Source organism: Ranitomeya imitator, chromosome 10 (genome assembly GCF_032444005.1).
Source record: "Ranitomeya imitator isolate aRanImi1 chromosome 10, aRanImi1.pri, whole genome shotgun sequence".
NCBI lineage: Eukaryota > Metazoa > Chordata > Amphibia > Anura > Dendrobatidae > Ranitomeya > Ranitomeya imitator.
The window spans coordinates 9,436,807-9,450,357 of record NC_091291.1 but is presented as its reverse complement, the minus strand read 5'-3'; the positions used below and the strand labels follow the sequence as shown (position 1 = coordinate 9,450,357).

Here is a 13,551-nt window from a genome sequence, read left to right as displayed (position 1 = left end):
ATTTTAATAGTTTTCTATCTGCTGGCTAATTAGGTACAAAAATAAACTAGGATCTAAAGAAAAAGGTTGACGTAGACCTACGGAGAGTCACGGGCAAAGTCAATCCAACAGAAAGAAAAGTGCTTCAAAACTATTGACCATCAAAGACCTTTCTTCTTGGCTTTGATCTCGTCCATACGGGGAATACATGAACTTTTTAAAGATTAGCCAGAAAATTAGGAAGAACACAGAACACTGACTGTACCTCTGTCTGGTTAATCAGTGACAGAGTCCGGTAGAAGGGTCATCGCTGATTTCCCATCAGATTTACCAAACTCTCTCGAGAGGGAAAGAATATCTGCGTAACACCTGCCCGAATATTTCTGATTTACCCTTCTGAATTGACTGGAGACCTTCGTGGTAAGTAAGAGATCTCCAAATGTTAGGTCTTCGATACGTAGACCCATGACTATTGACCGGTTGATGGAAAATGTGTTGAGTTGGGTCTACGTGACGTCATAAGTTTAGAGGGCATAGGAGAATATGATGACGATGCAGAGTCATAGGGAGCTGGTTGTGTCCATCCATCTCCTCAATCTACAGTGGACATGAATATTTAAGGAGTAACACAAAAAAATGTCCAATCGCAACCTGGGGCAATAGAGGGTGCAGAATTAGCAGTTACAACTAGACCTTGTCCTTCCAGATAGAAGAGCACCAGGTTAGTTGAAGAGGTATGTTACCAATTTTGGCCACAGAGCCTTTAAGTTACACTTCTGGTGGTAATTTCAGGGCTCTGTGTAAGGAACAGTCCACATCTATCTATAAGCTCTATGATATGGTCTTCACCATTGGTTGTACTTATGACGTATATGACTCGTCCCACACAAACCGCGGGCCAGCTGTTGGTTAATAGGGGTCAACAGTCATTGCGGTCCCTCAGTCTATTTCAGTCTTTAAAACTCAGCGAATTATTTCAGAAGAGATATTTGACTTTCTTGGTGGCCAGGGAGTAAGAACTCAAGAAAACACAGTAGAAAAAAAACCCAAAGACCTTGACACAAGTTACAAATCTCTAGAAGTTTGGGCGGCTTGGCTTCTTGAGTTTGTCCAGCTCTGTACTTAGAGATGGACTTGAAAGGCAGTGGTTGCGGGACTTGATCCACTTGAGGTGAGTTCCAGTTGCGGGACTTGACCCACTTGAGGTGAGTTCCAGTTGCGGGACTTGACCCACTTGAGGTGCGTTCCCGGATGCTGCTCAAAAGATTGTGCTTAGTGCATGGATGGGCTGAAGAACATGTTGACCATGTTGAGCTTTGACTATCCCCGACCAAACTCACGGGACCTCACTTCATGAACTTTTCTTTAACTCTAACCAAGCTTCCTCCATCATGCAATAGTTTTTATGTATCAGGCATAAAACAGACTTGTTTGTGGCATCTCACATCTGTCTTTCCTTGGCTTCCATAATTAATTCCCATTCTTATCAATAGTCATCTAGGTGAAGATGCAACGAAATATAGGATTGATGGAGAATCTTTATCTTTAAGTTTATTGAAAAGTAGTCCTAATATTTCAACTAAAATCTCCAAATTTTCCAAAATATTAGTTTTTTTTATCCAGATTCCCAAATATATTGGTTGGAATACAGTTTTTTTTCCATGTTCTAGATCTAAAGGCCATTTCTAAGGTTGATTTGAGGCTCGTAAGTGCGGGACATGACTAGGAACATGGAGAAGATTGGGATACAATTAGAGCTGGGTTCTTGGTAATACTTTCTGGTGTTCGGTTCTTTGCATTATTAAAGACTCTATTCTTACAGGAGTGATGTGAGATGAAGCACTGGGGTGCAAGATGACACGGGGTCCTTTGGGTCATATCAACTCTGGATTCCAGGTAGGTCATGACTTTGAGGAACTTAATGCGAGAAGGCAATTATCCCATAAAGTGGATGTCTCAACTGAGAAACATTTTTAAAATGGGATCCCACTCTTGACACCTCTAACAACCAAAAGGTAAAGTCTGGGAAGGTCCACAGCCAGTCGTACATTGTGGCCATTTAAATATATATACTACGGTTGACCTAAAGAATTCACAGGACCCTGATCGAGCAACCACATTGGTGGAACGCTACAAGCCTACTTCTACCCGCCACCATCCCTTGTTGCGCCCCTGATTAGTAGACCGCGGGACATTTTGGAATGATTGAAATCACAGGATGGAGACATTACCAATCTGCAAATTGTGGAAAATGGAAACAACATGGTCACAAACTCTGGATTTCTGGAGTCTGAGCCTCGTGCTGAAATCCCGGCACCTGCAGCCTTGTCTGCTATCAGTGAGGTTATTAATGGTCGTCTGAGGAATTTTCTGCTGCTGAATGCACTTTTGAAAATCACCAAGATCCGCTGCTGGCAGCTCCTGTGTAATCAACGGCAAATGACGTCTCTTGATTAGGGTTGAGCGAAACGGGTCGGCCATTTTCAGAAGTCGCCGACTTTTGGCAAAGTCAGGTTTCATGAAACCCGACCCGACCCCTGTGTGGGGTCGGCCATGAGGTCGGCGATCTTCTGAATCTGGTATCGGAATTCCGATCCCGAGTTCCGATATGTTTGCAATATCGGAAATCGGTATCGGAATCCATGTTTAAGTGTAAAATAAAGAATTAAAATAAAAAATATTGCTATACTCACCCTCTGACGCGCCCTGGTACTAACCGGCAGCCTTCCTTCCTTAGAATCAGCGCGTGAAGGACCTTAGATGACGTCGCGGCTTGTGATTGGTCGCGCGACCGCCCATGTGACCGCTCGCGCGACCAATCACAAGCCGCAACGTCACCGAAGGTCCTTCAAGCACTGATTCTTAGGAAGGAAGGCTGCTGGAAAGAAGCAGGGCGCGTCCGAGGGTGAGTATATACCTAATAGGAATATTCTCCAAAGTGTCCCAGGAACCATTCCAACATGACAATACCAGGCCACATGTTACTTGTGCTACTTTTCCCTAAACCTGCACTCATGGCTGCAGCGTCTCCGGACTTGTCTCCAATGGCTGCAGTGTCTCTGGACTTGTCTCCCGTGGCTGCAGCGTCTCCGGACTTGTCTCCAATGGCTGCAGTGTCTCTGGACTTGTCTCCCGTGGCTGCAGCGTCTCCGGACTTGTCTCCAATGGCTGCAGTGTCTCTGGACTTGTCTCCCGTGGCTGCAGCGTCTCCGGACTTGTCTCCCGTGGCTGCTGCATCTCCGGATTTGTCTCCCGTGGCTGCAGCTTCTCCAGAATTGCCTCCCGTGGCTGCAGTGTCTCCGATCTTGTCTCCCGTGGCTGCAGCATCTCCGGACTTGTCTCCCGTGGTTGCAGCGTCTCCGGACTTGCCTCCCATGGCTTCAGCATCTCCGTACTCGTCTCCCATGGCTGCAGCATCTCCGGACTTGTCTCCCGTAGCTGCAGTGTCTCCGGACTCATCTCCCGTGGCAGCAGCATCTCCGGACTTGTCTCCCGTGGCTGCAGCTTCTCTAGAATTGTCTCCCATGGCTGCAGCATCTCCGGACTTGTCTCCCATGGCTTCAGCATCTCCGGACTCGTCTCCCATGGCTTCAGCATCTCCGGACTCGTCTCCCATGGCTTCAGCATCTCCGGACTTGTCTCCCATGGCTTCAGCATCTCCGGACTCGTCTCCCATGGCTTCAGCATCTCTGGAATCCTCTCCCATGGCTGCAGCATCTCCGGACTTGTCTCCCGTGGCTGCAGTGTCTCCGGACTCATCTCCCGTGGCTGCAGCATCTCCGGACTTGTCTCCTGTGGCTGCAGCTTCTCTAGAATTGTCTTCCATGGCTTCAGCATCTCCGGAATTGTCTCCCATGGCTTCAGCATCTCCGGACTCGTCTCCCATGGCTTCAGCATTTCCGGACTCCTCTCCCATGGCTGCAGCATCTCCGGACTTGTCTCCCGTGGCTGCAGCTTCTCTAGAATTGTCTCCCATGGCTTCAGCATCTCCGGACTTGTCTCACATGGCTTCAGCATCTCCGGACTCCTCTCCCATGGCTTCAGCATCTCCGGACTCCTCTCCCATGGCTTCAGCATCTCCGGACTCCTCTCCCATGGCTGCAGCATCTCCGGACTTGTCTCCCGTTGCTGCAGCTTCTCTAGAATTGTCTCCCATTGCTGCAGCATCTCCGGACTTGTCTCCCGTGGCTGCAGCTTCTCTAGAATTGTCTCCCATGGCTGCAGCATCTCCGGACTTGTCTCCCATGGCTTCAGCATCTCCGGACTTGTCTCCCATGGCTTCAGCATCTCCGGAGTTGTCTCCCGTGGCTGCAGTGTCTCCGGATTCATCTCCCGTGGCTGCATCGTCTCTGTACTTGTCTTCATCCAGTGCATAGGACAAGTCATTGGTCGGTGATTACAGAGCGGCTGCCAGCAGCTTATCTTGATGAATTGTGCATTCAGTAGCAGAACCTTCCTCAGGCAACGAATAATAACCTCAGTGATAGCAGCCGAATCCAGAGGTTGCGAAGATTTTATTTACATATTTTAATTGTTTGCAAATCATTAACATGTCTATCGATTCTGTGATTTCCATTCTTCACCACTTTTCCTCTTTTTTGCTCTATTTTCATTGTTGAGGAAGGGATTTTGGTTTTGAGCTGCTGAATTTTGTGTTATTTTAGTCTCTGTTCATTGAGAAATGCTTCTTATAATGCATTTGTCTTTTATAGAGACAAAGACTGTGATTCCAGTGATGTGTCACTTACTGAGCTGCATGCTATAATTTTGATAAAAATCACAGTTTTATCAGATGGAAATTATCAATAGAAGACTAGTTGTCTTACTGCATGTAATCTGCAATATTCTGGAGCTCTGTATAGCCCCATGTCCAAAACTGAATGATACATTTATGCCTATGCAGAGTGTACACAGTAAGCTGCCAATCACTATATTAATATTCCGGTACTGATACTGCGTTGCATCCAATATTATACTCCAGAGCTGCACTCACTATTCTGCTGGTGCAGTCACTGTGTACATACATTACATTACTGATCCTGAGTTACATCCTGCATTATACTCCAGAGCTGCACTCACTATTCTGCTGGTGCAGTCACTGTGTACATACATTACATTACTGATACTGAGTTACCTCCTTTATTATACTCCAGAGCTGCACTCACTATTCTGCTGGTGCAGTCACTGTGTACATACATTACCTTACTGATCCTGAGTTACATCCTGTATTATACCCCAGAGCTGCACTCACTATTCTGCTGGTTCAGTCACTCTGTACATACATTACATTACTGATCCTGAGTTACATCCTGTATTATACTCCAGAGCTGCACTCACTATTCTGCTGGTGCAGTCACTGTGTACATACATTACATTACTGATCCTGAGTTACATCCTGTATTATACCCCAGAGCTGCATTCACTATTCTGCTGGTGCAGTCACTGTGTACATACATTACATTACTGATACTGAGTTACCTCCTTTATTATACTCCAGAGCTGCACTCACTATTCTGCTGGTTCAGTCACTCTGTACATACATTACATTACTGATCCTGAGTTACATCCTGTATTATACTCCAGAACTGCACTCACTACTCTGCTGGTGCAGTCACTCTGTACATACATTACATTACTGATCCTGAGTTACCTCCTGTATTATACTCCAGAGCTGCACTCACTATTCTGCTGGTGCAGTCACTGTGTACATACATTACATTACTGATCCTGAGTTACATCCTGTATTATACCCCAGAGCTGTGCTCACTATTCTGCTGGTGCAGTCACTGTGTACATACATTACATTACTGATCCTGAGTTACATCCTGTATTATATTCCAGAGCTGCACTCACTATTCTGCTGGTGCAGTCACTGTGTACATACATTACATTACTGATCCTGAGTTACATCCTGTATTATACCCCAGAGCTGTGCTCACTATTCTGCTGGTGCAGTCACTGTGTACATACATTACCTTACTGATCCTGAGTTACATCCTGTATTATACCCCAGAGCTGTGCTCACTATTCTGCTGGTGCAGTCACTGTGTACATACATTACCTTACTGATCCTGAGTTACATCCTGCATTATACTCCAGAGCTGCACTCACTATTCTGCTGGTGCAGTCATTGTGTACATACATACATTACTGATCCTGAGTTACCTCCTGTATTATACTCCAGAGCTGCACTCACTATTCTGCTGGTGCAGTCACTGTGTACATACATTACATTACTGATCCTGAGTTACCTCCTGTATTATACTCCAGAGCTGCACTCACTATTCTGCTGGTGCAGTCACTGTGTACATACATTACATTACTGATCCTGAGTTACCTCCTGTATTATACTCCAGAGCTGCACTCACTATTCTGCTGGTGCAGTCACTGTGTACATACATTACATTACTGATCCTGAGTTATATCCTGTATTATACTCCAGAGCTGCACTCACTATTCTGCTGGTGCAGTCACTGTGTACATACATTACATTACTGATCCTGAGTTACATCCTGTATTATACCCCAGAGCTGCACTCACTATTCTGCTGGTGCAGTCACTGTGTACATACATTACATTACTGATCCTGAGCTACATCCTGTATTATACCCCAGAGCTGTGCTCACTATTCTGCTGGTGCAGTCACTGTGTACATACATTACATTACTGATCCTGAGTTACATCCTCTATTATACCCCAGAGCTGCATTCACTATTCTGCTGGTGCAGTCACTGTGTACATACATTACATTACTGATACTGAGTTACCTCCTTTATTATACTCCAGAGCTGCACTCACTATTCTGCTGGTTCAGTCACTCTGTACATACATTACATTACTGATCCTGAGTTACATCCTGTATTATACTCCAGAACTGCACTCACTATTCTGCTGGTGCAGTCACTCTGTACATACATTACATTACTGATCCTGAGTTACCTCCTGTATTATACTCCAGAGCTGCACTCACTATTCTGCTGGTGCAGTCACTGTGTACATACATTACATTACTGATCCTGAGTTACATCCTGTATTATACCCCAGAGCTGTGCTCACTATTCTGCTGGTGCAGTCACTGTGTACATACATTACATTACTGATCCTGAGTTACATCCTGTATTATATTCCAGAGCTGCACTCACTATTCTGCTGGTGCAGTCACTGTGTACATACATTACATTACTGATCCTGAGTTACATCCTGTATTATACCCCAGAGCTGTGCTCACTATTCTGCTGGTGCAGTCACTGTGTACATACATTACCTTACTGATCCTGAGTTACATCCTGTATTATACCCCAGAGCTGTGCTCACTATTCTGCTGGTGCAGTCACTGTGTACATACATTACCTTACTGATCCTGAGTTACATCCTGCATTATACTCCAGAGCTGCACTCACTATTCTGCTGGTGCAGTCATTGTGTACATACATACATTACTGATCCTGAGTTACCTCCTGTATTATACTCCAGAGCTGCACTCACTATTCTGCTGGTGCAGTCACTGTGTACATACATTACATTACTGATCCTGAGTTACCTCCTGTATTATACTCCAGAGCTGCACTCACTATTCTGCTGGTGCAGTCACTGTGTACATACATTACATTACTGATCCTGAGTTACCTCCTGTATTATACTCCAGAGCTGCACTCACTATTCTGCTGGTGCAGTCACTGTGTACATACATTACATTACTGATCCTGAGTTATATCCTGTATTATACTCCAGAGCTGCACTCACTATTCTGCTGGTGCAGTCACTGTGTACATACATTACATTACTGATCCTGAGTTACATCCTGTATTATACCCCAGAGCTGCACTCACTATTCTGCTGGTGCAGTCACTGTGTACATACATTACATTACTGATCCTGAGCTACATCCTGTATTATACCCCAGAGCTGTGCTCACTATTCTGCTGGTGCAGTCACTGTGTACATACATTACATTACTGATCCTGAGTTACATCCTGTATTATACCCCAGAGCTGCATTCACTATTCTGCTGGTGCAGTCACTGTGTACATACATTACATTACTGATACTGAGTTACCTCCTTTATTATACTCCAGAGCTGCACTCACTATTCTGCTGGTTCAGTCACTCTGTACATACATTACATTACTGATCCTGAGTTGCATCCTGTATTATACTCCAGAACTGCACTCTCTATTCTGCTGGTGCAGTCACTCTGTACATACATTACATTACTGATCCTGAGTTACCTCCTGTATTATACTCCAGAGCTGCACTCACTATTCTGCTGGTGCAGTCACTGTGTACATACATTACATTACTGATCCTGAGTTACATCCTGTATTATACCCCAGAGCTGTGCTCACTATTCTGCTGGTGCAGTGACTGTGTACATACATTACATTACTGATCCTGAGTTACATCCTGTATTACATTCCAGAGCTGCACTCACTATTCTGCTGGTGCAGTCACTGTGTACATACATTACATTACTGATCCTGAGTTACATCCTGTATTATACCCCAGAGCTGTGCTCACTATTCTGCTGGTGCAGTCACTGTGTACATACATTACCTTACTGATCCTGAGTTACATCCTGTATTATACCCCAGAGCTGTGCTCACTATTCTGCTGGTGCAGTCACTGTGTACATACATTACCTTACTGATCCTGAGTTACATCCTGTATTATACTCCAGAGCTGCACTCACTATTCTGCTGGTGCAGTCATTGTGTACATACATACATTACTGATCCTGAGTTACCTCCTGTATTATACTCCAGAGCTGCACTCACTATTCTGCTGGTGCAGTCACTGTGTACATACATTACATTACTGATCCTGAGTTACATCCTGTATTATACCCCAGAGCTGTGCTCACTATTCTGCTGGTGCAGTCACTGTGTACATACATTACATTACTGATCCTGAGTTACATCCTGTATATACTCCAGAGCTGCACTCACTATTCTGCTGGTGCAGTCACTGTGTACTTACATTACATTACTGATCCTGAGTTACCTCCTGTATTCTACTCCAGAGCTGCACTCACTATTCTGCTGGTGCAGTCACTGTGTACATACATTACATTACTGATCCTGAGTGTCACGATATGGTATGAAATATCATAAGTAGTTCTCTAGCCTGTGTGGGCTAAGCCCCCTTCTTGGAGTAACAGTTGTAGCTGCAAATTCCTGGCTTTCCTTCTCAGAGAGTGTGGGGGTTAGAAGTTTTATGGCCGAACGGAATTTACGACTGGCATTTCCTGTGTAAGCTCTTGTTCAGCTAGAACAGGAAAAATGGCTCCAAAAATCCATGAAAGATTCTTTGTTTAGTTTTTGTTAGATATTAGGCAAACGATTTAAGCTAGAAATACGAAAATATATATTCGTAGTCTCACTCGGTGTAGCTACACATCTCATGACACTCGGGTTTCTAACTCCATCTGGTAAAGAAGTAGGGTTTTCTCTGTAAATATGTATCCCAGATAGGACATATTTGATCTCATTAGAATGCTCACGTTAATCTGAGATGAATGATGAGCTTTTTAGGACGCTGACATGTTTTGTAGTGAAGTTATAGAAATCAGAGAGAATAGTTTAAAGTTTAGGCAGAATGTAGAGAGAGGAGGGTCTGGATAAGCCAGCCTTTCTGTGATGTCACAGCCTTAATGTTTTAAGTGTCTGGCAGGCTCTGAGGAGTCACTTGCTGCTGGATTTCTTGTCCTGTCCTGGAAGAGCCCTGCTCACGTCCCAATGAGCTGGGACGTATGGAAAAACTCCACTAGCCTGGTTGCTTGTCATGCTTTAAACATGTAAGTGTTGCTTTTCTCATTTATTCCCTTTATGTTATAATTACCCATGTACATATTTGCAATTGTCTCATTTATAACCTCTTTATAAACTATTTTTGATAAAGCATTGCCTAATTATTTTTAATGGGATATACTATTATATATTAGTTCGTTCTCCTGCTCTAAACCGTACCCTAAGTCTCTTGAAGGGAAATACGCTACTGTTACTGTTGTGTTGGGTTAGCTTCGGACCCGTTTAATCGAAGCTGGTGGCAGCGATAGTGTGCTGACGGTTGGATTATGCTGAAGCAACTGCGGGTTTGATAATTATTGTTCCTGCCTGTGTGGGAGTAGTTATCGCGTCGCTGCAGCGTGCCCAATAGCCAGTACATAGCAGGCAGCCTTTCTGGCGACTAATTACCCAGGGTGCAGTACCTAATCTGACCTGAGAGTAAGGGGGCGCCAGAGAGCTGCAAGTGTTAAGTGGAACTGTAAGCGGGATATACATAAATCCCTGCAGTTCGTGGTATATAGAAAAGCAGTGGGATACCTAGAATAAGCCCCTGCTGTAAACTAAGAGGTCAATAGCCTTGTGTGTGGTTTTTCATCACATTGTTAGCAGTGGAGGGATAACTAAGGTAAGCCCCCCTGCACATGTGATAGCCGTCTGTTGGCCTAAAGTCACCCTGATCCGTGACGTAGGGGTGACGGTCACGGTGTGAATCCTGACCCAGTGGTGACAGCGGTCAGGGGAATCGTGACAATTGGTGGCAAGGCGGTGGGATATCTTAGAGCATTAGTGATTTGGTTTGAGTAATCATTCCTCTCACTAAAAACTTGCAGAAAGTTCTTGCGAGGACTCTGCGCAAATAAGTTTGGAGAACGAACTCAGTGCTTTTTAGTTGTGAGACAATTGCGTACTGGTAATTATCCCCTCCCTTTCTCTTCATTTTTCTATCCTATCTTTTATTTGGCAACCATGGTTGTGCTGGGAGAAACCTTCTATGAGCAGCAGACCAGAGACACCCTTGTCGCCTTATGCAAGTCACAGCACATTGACTCTGCAAGCAAAAACAAAGCCCAACTGGTCGCAGATCTGGTGCAATGGGAAGCCGCTCGAGACCAATCTCAGAGCTCAGAGGCCGCAGAAGCCAGCACCAGCGAACATGGTGCTGCAGCAGAGGTCCAACCACTGAATGCTGGCCCTGTTAGCAATCCGGGCGAATTGGACCCCCACCTGCAGGCGGCCTTGAAAGAATTCCCCACTGACGACCATGAGGGACGTCGGCAGCTGATTCAGCAATACCGGCAAGAGGCCCGAGCTGAGAGAGAGGCCCGAGCTGAGAGAGAGGCCCAGCGAGCCGAGCGGCAAGCGGAGCGGGAGTACCAGCTGCAGTTAGCCCAACTGCAAATGCAGGGGTCGTCCCAGCCCAGCCGTGAGCCCAGCAGCGCTCAGATACCTAAGCCCCGGCCCGATCACTTCCCTGTTATGGAGAAGGACGGAGACTTGGACCCTTTTCTGCGGGCCTTTGAGAAAGCCTGCAGACAGTACGGGCTGCCTACAGATGAATGGGCCCGATACCTGACACCAGGGCTGAAAGGTAAAGCTCTGGAGGCGTTTGCTGCCCTCCCTCAAGAACAAGATGGTGACTATGAGGCCATCAAAAAGGCTCTGATAGCCAAGTACCAGCTTACACCCGAGGTGTACCGTAGAAAGTTCCGGACCCTCCAACGTGGCCCACACGACAGTTACAGTGATGTGGTGCATGGACTGGGGACCCACTTTGACCAGTGGACCCAAGGACTGTCAGTGACCACCTTTGCGCAGCTGCGAGACCTGATGATCAAAGACCAGTTCTTTCATCTTTGCCCAGCTGAGGTGCGACAGTTCGTGATGGACAGAGAACCCAAAGACGTGACGAAAGCAGCGCAGATTGCCGATGCCTATGAGGCCAACCGTAGATCGGAAGTGCGGAAGCCAGTCACCACCAGCTGGAGAGGGGGTAAGCCTGCAACCAACGCCAGTACCCCTGCCAGCCAACACACCCGAGGTCCTGGCCCTGTGGCCAACAGCACCAGACCTACCACCGAACCTCGCGCGTGTTACACCTGCAAGCGGCCTGGGCATATCAGTACCTTCTGTCCAGACAGGCCGAAGAACCCCCCAGCCAAGGCCCCAGGGCCTAATGCAGCAGTTCTTTTGGTGGGTGGTGTGGTTGGGAGGGTGTGTGACAACGTACAGCCCGTCACTGTGGGGGGCCATGTTGCTACAGGCCTCAAGGACACCGGGGCTGAACGAACCCTCATCCGACCCGAACTGGCGGCCCCTGAAGAAATCATTCCGGGGAAAACCCTAACTGTCACTGGGATTGGGGGCATCAGCTGTCCCTTACCGATGGCCCGGGTTTTTATTGATTGGGGTGCTGGGAGCGGGGTGAAGGAAGTGGGGCTGTCTGATAATTTGCCCACTGATGTTTTGTTGGGGACTGATTTGGGGAGGATGTTTGCATACTACGTCCCTGACACCCCTCCCCAATCTACTAATAAGGGTGACGTTAACCCTGATGATGATGATGATGATGGGAAATCGCATGTGTTACCTGACCATGCTTTATCTTGTAATGATGCATCTATTAACCATTTTTTTCCTAGGATTGATGGTGAAAATGTTGTACCTGTGCCAACTGAACCTGATAATGATTTTTCTGTGAAGGTTAATGTGCCCATAGGTACAGGCGTGCCCAGCCACGTCGCTCTGCGGAGTGAGACGGCTGAGGAACCCCTAACAGGGGCAAGTGTCGGTGCTACAGGAAATGGGGAGATGCATGGGAACCGTGAGGAAGGTGATGCCATGAAAGTGACCAGTGCCACCGAGGAAGGTAACTGGCCCATAAGTAGCACTGCCCCTGGAGTGTTGGGGGTGGATGGGGAGGTAGAGCCCATAGCAGCGCCGGCTGATGGGCCTGTAGAAATCCCCGGGGAGACAGCCTACGTAGCTGCTGTCACCCGCAGTCAGAGTGCCCGGAACGCAGATAACTGTCAGCCTTCCGGACCCTCCTCAGTCATCACGGTGACTGAACCAGAGGTGGACCCAGAGCAGGTCCAAGAGGGTTCCCGTGGGGAAGGGACCCTGACGTCGCTTTTGGCTTCCCCTAGCCAGGAGTTTCAGGCCGCTCTGCACACAGATGCGAGCCTAGAGAGTTTGAGACAACTCGCCGAGATGCCCACCTCCGTGACTGATAAGGAGAGGGTGTTCTGGGAACGAGGAAGGTTATACCGGGAGACAGTACCCGGAGAATCACAAAAGGAGTGGTTGAGGGAAAGACAGCTGGTCGTCCCGCAGCAATTCCGGGGTGAGTTGTTGCGGATTGCCCATGAGATCCCGCTAGCTGGACACTTGGGGATCAGCAAAACTAAGGCCCGGCTGTCTCAACACTTCTATTGGCCTAAGATGGGGACAGATGTGTCAAACTACTGCCGCTCCTGTGTCACCTGTCAAAGAGTGGGGAAGGCAGGGCCTGCTCTTAAGGCTCCCCTGATCCCTTTGCCAGTGATAGAAGAGCCTTTCCTGAGGATCGCGGTGGACATTGTGGGCCCGCTGGCCGTCCCCAGCAGCTCTGGAAAGCAATACATCCTTACTGTGGTAGACTATGCTACCCGGTACCCAGAGGCAGTAGCTCTGTCGTCAACTAGGGCAGATAAGGTGGCGGATGCCCTGTTGGCCATCTTTTCACGTGTAGGATTTCCCAGGGAAATGCTTACTGATCAAGGGACCCAATTTATGTCTCGCCTAATGGAGG

The 13,551-nt window shown here is 47.1% G+C and overlaps 1 protein-coding gene across 1 annotated transcript in view; it reads left to right on the top strand.

Annotated features, from left to right (window-relative positions):
- The first annotated feature begins 302 nt into the window (after positions 1–302).
- The window catches only part of HPN (hepsin), a 53,517-nt gene continuing 40,268 nt past the window's right edge, over positions 303–13,551 (top strand). Inside the window, exons 1-2 of the mRNA XM_069742217.1 lie at positions 303–399; positions 1,802–1,875. The gene's annotated coding sequence lies outside the window, so the exon portion shown is untranslated. The remainder of the gene's footprint in view (positions 400–1,801; positions 1,876–13,551) is intronic.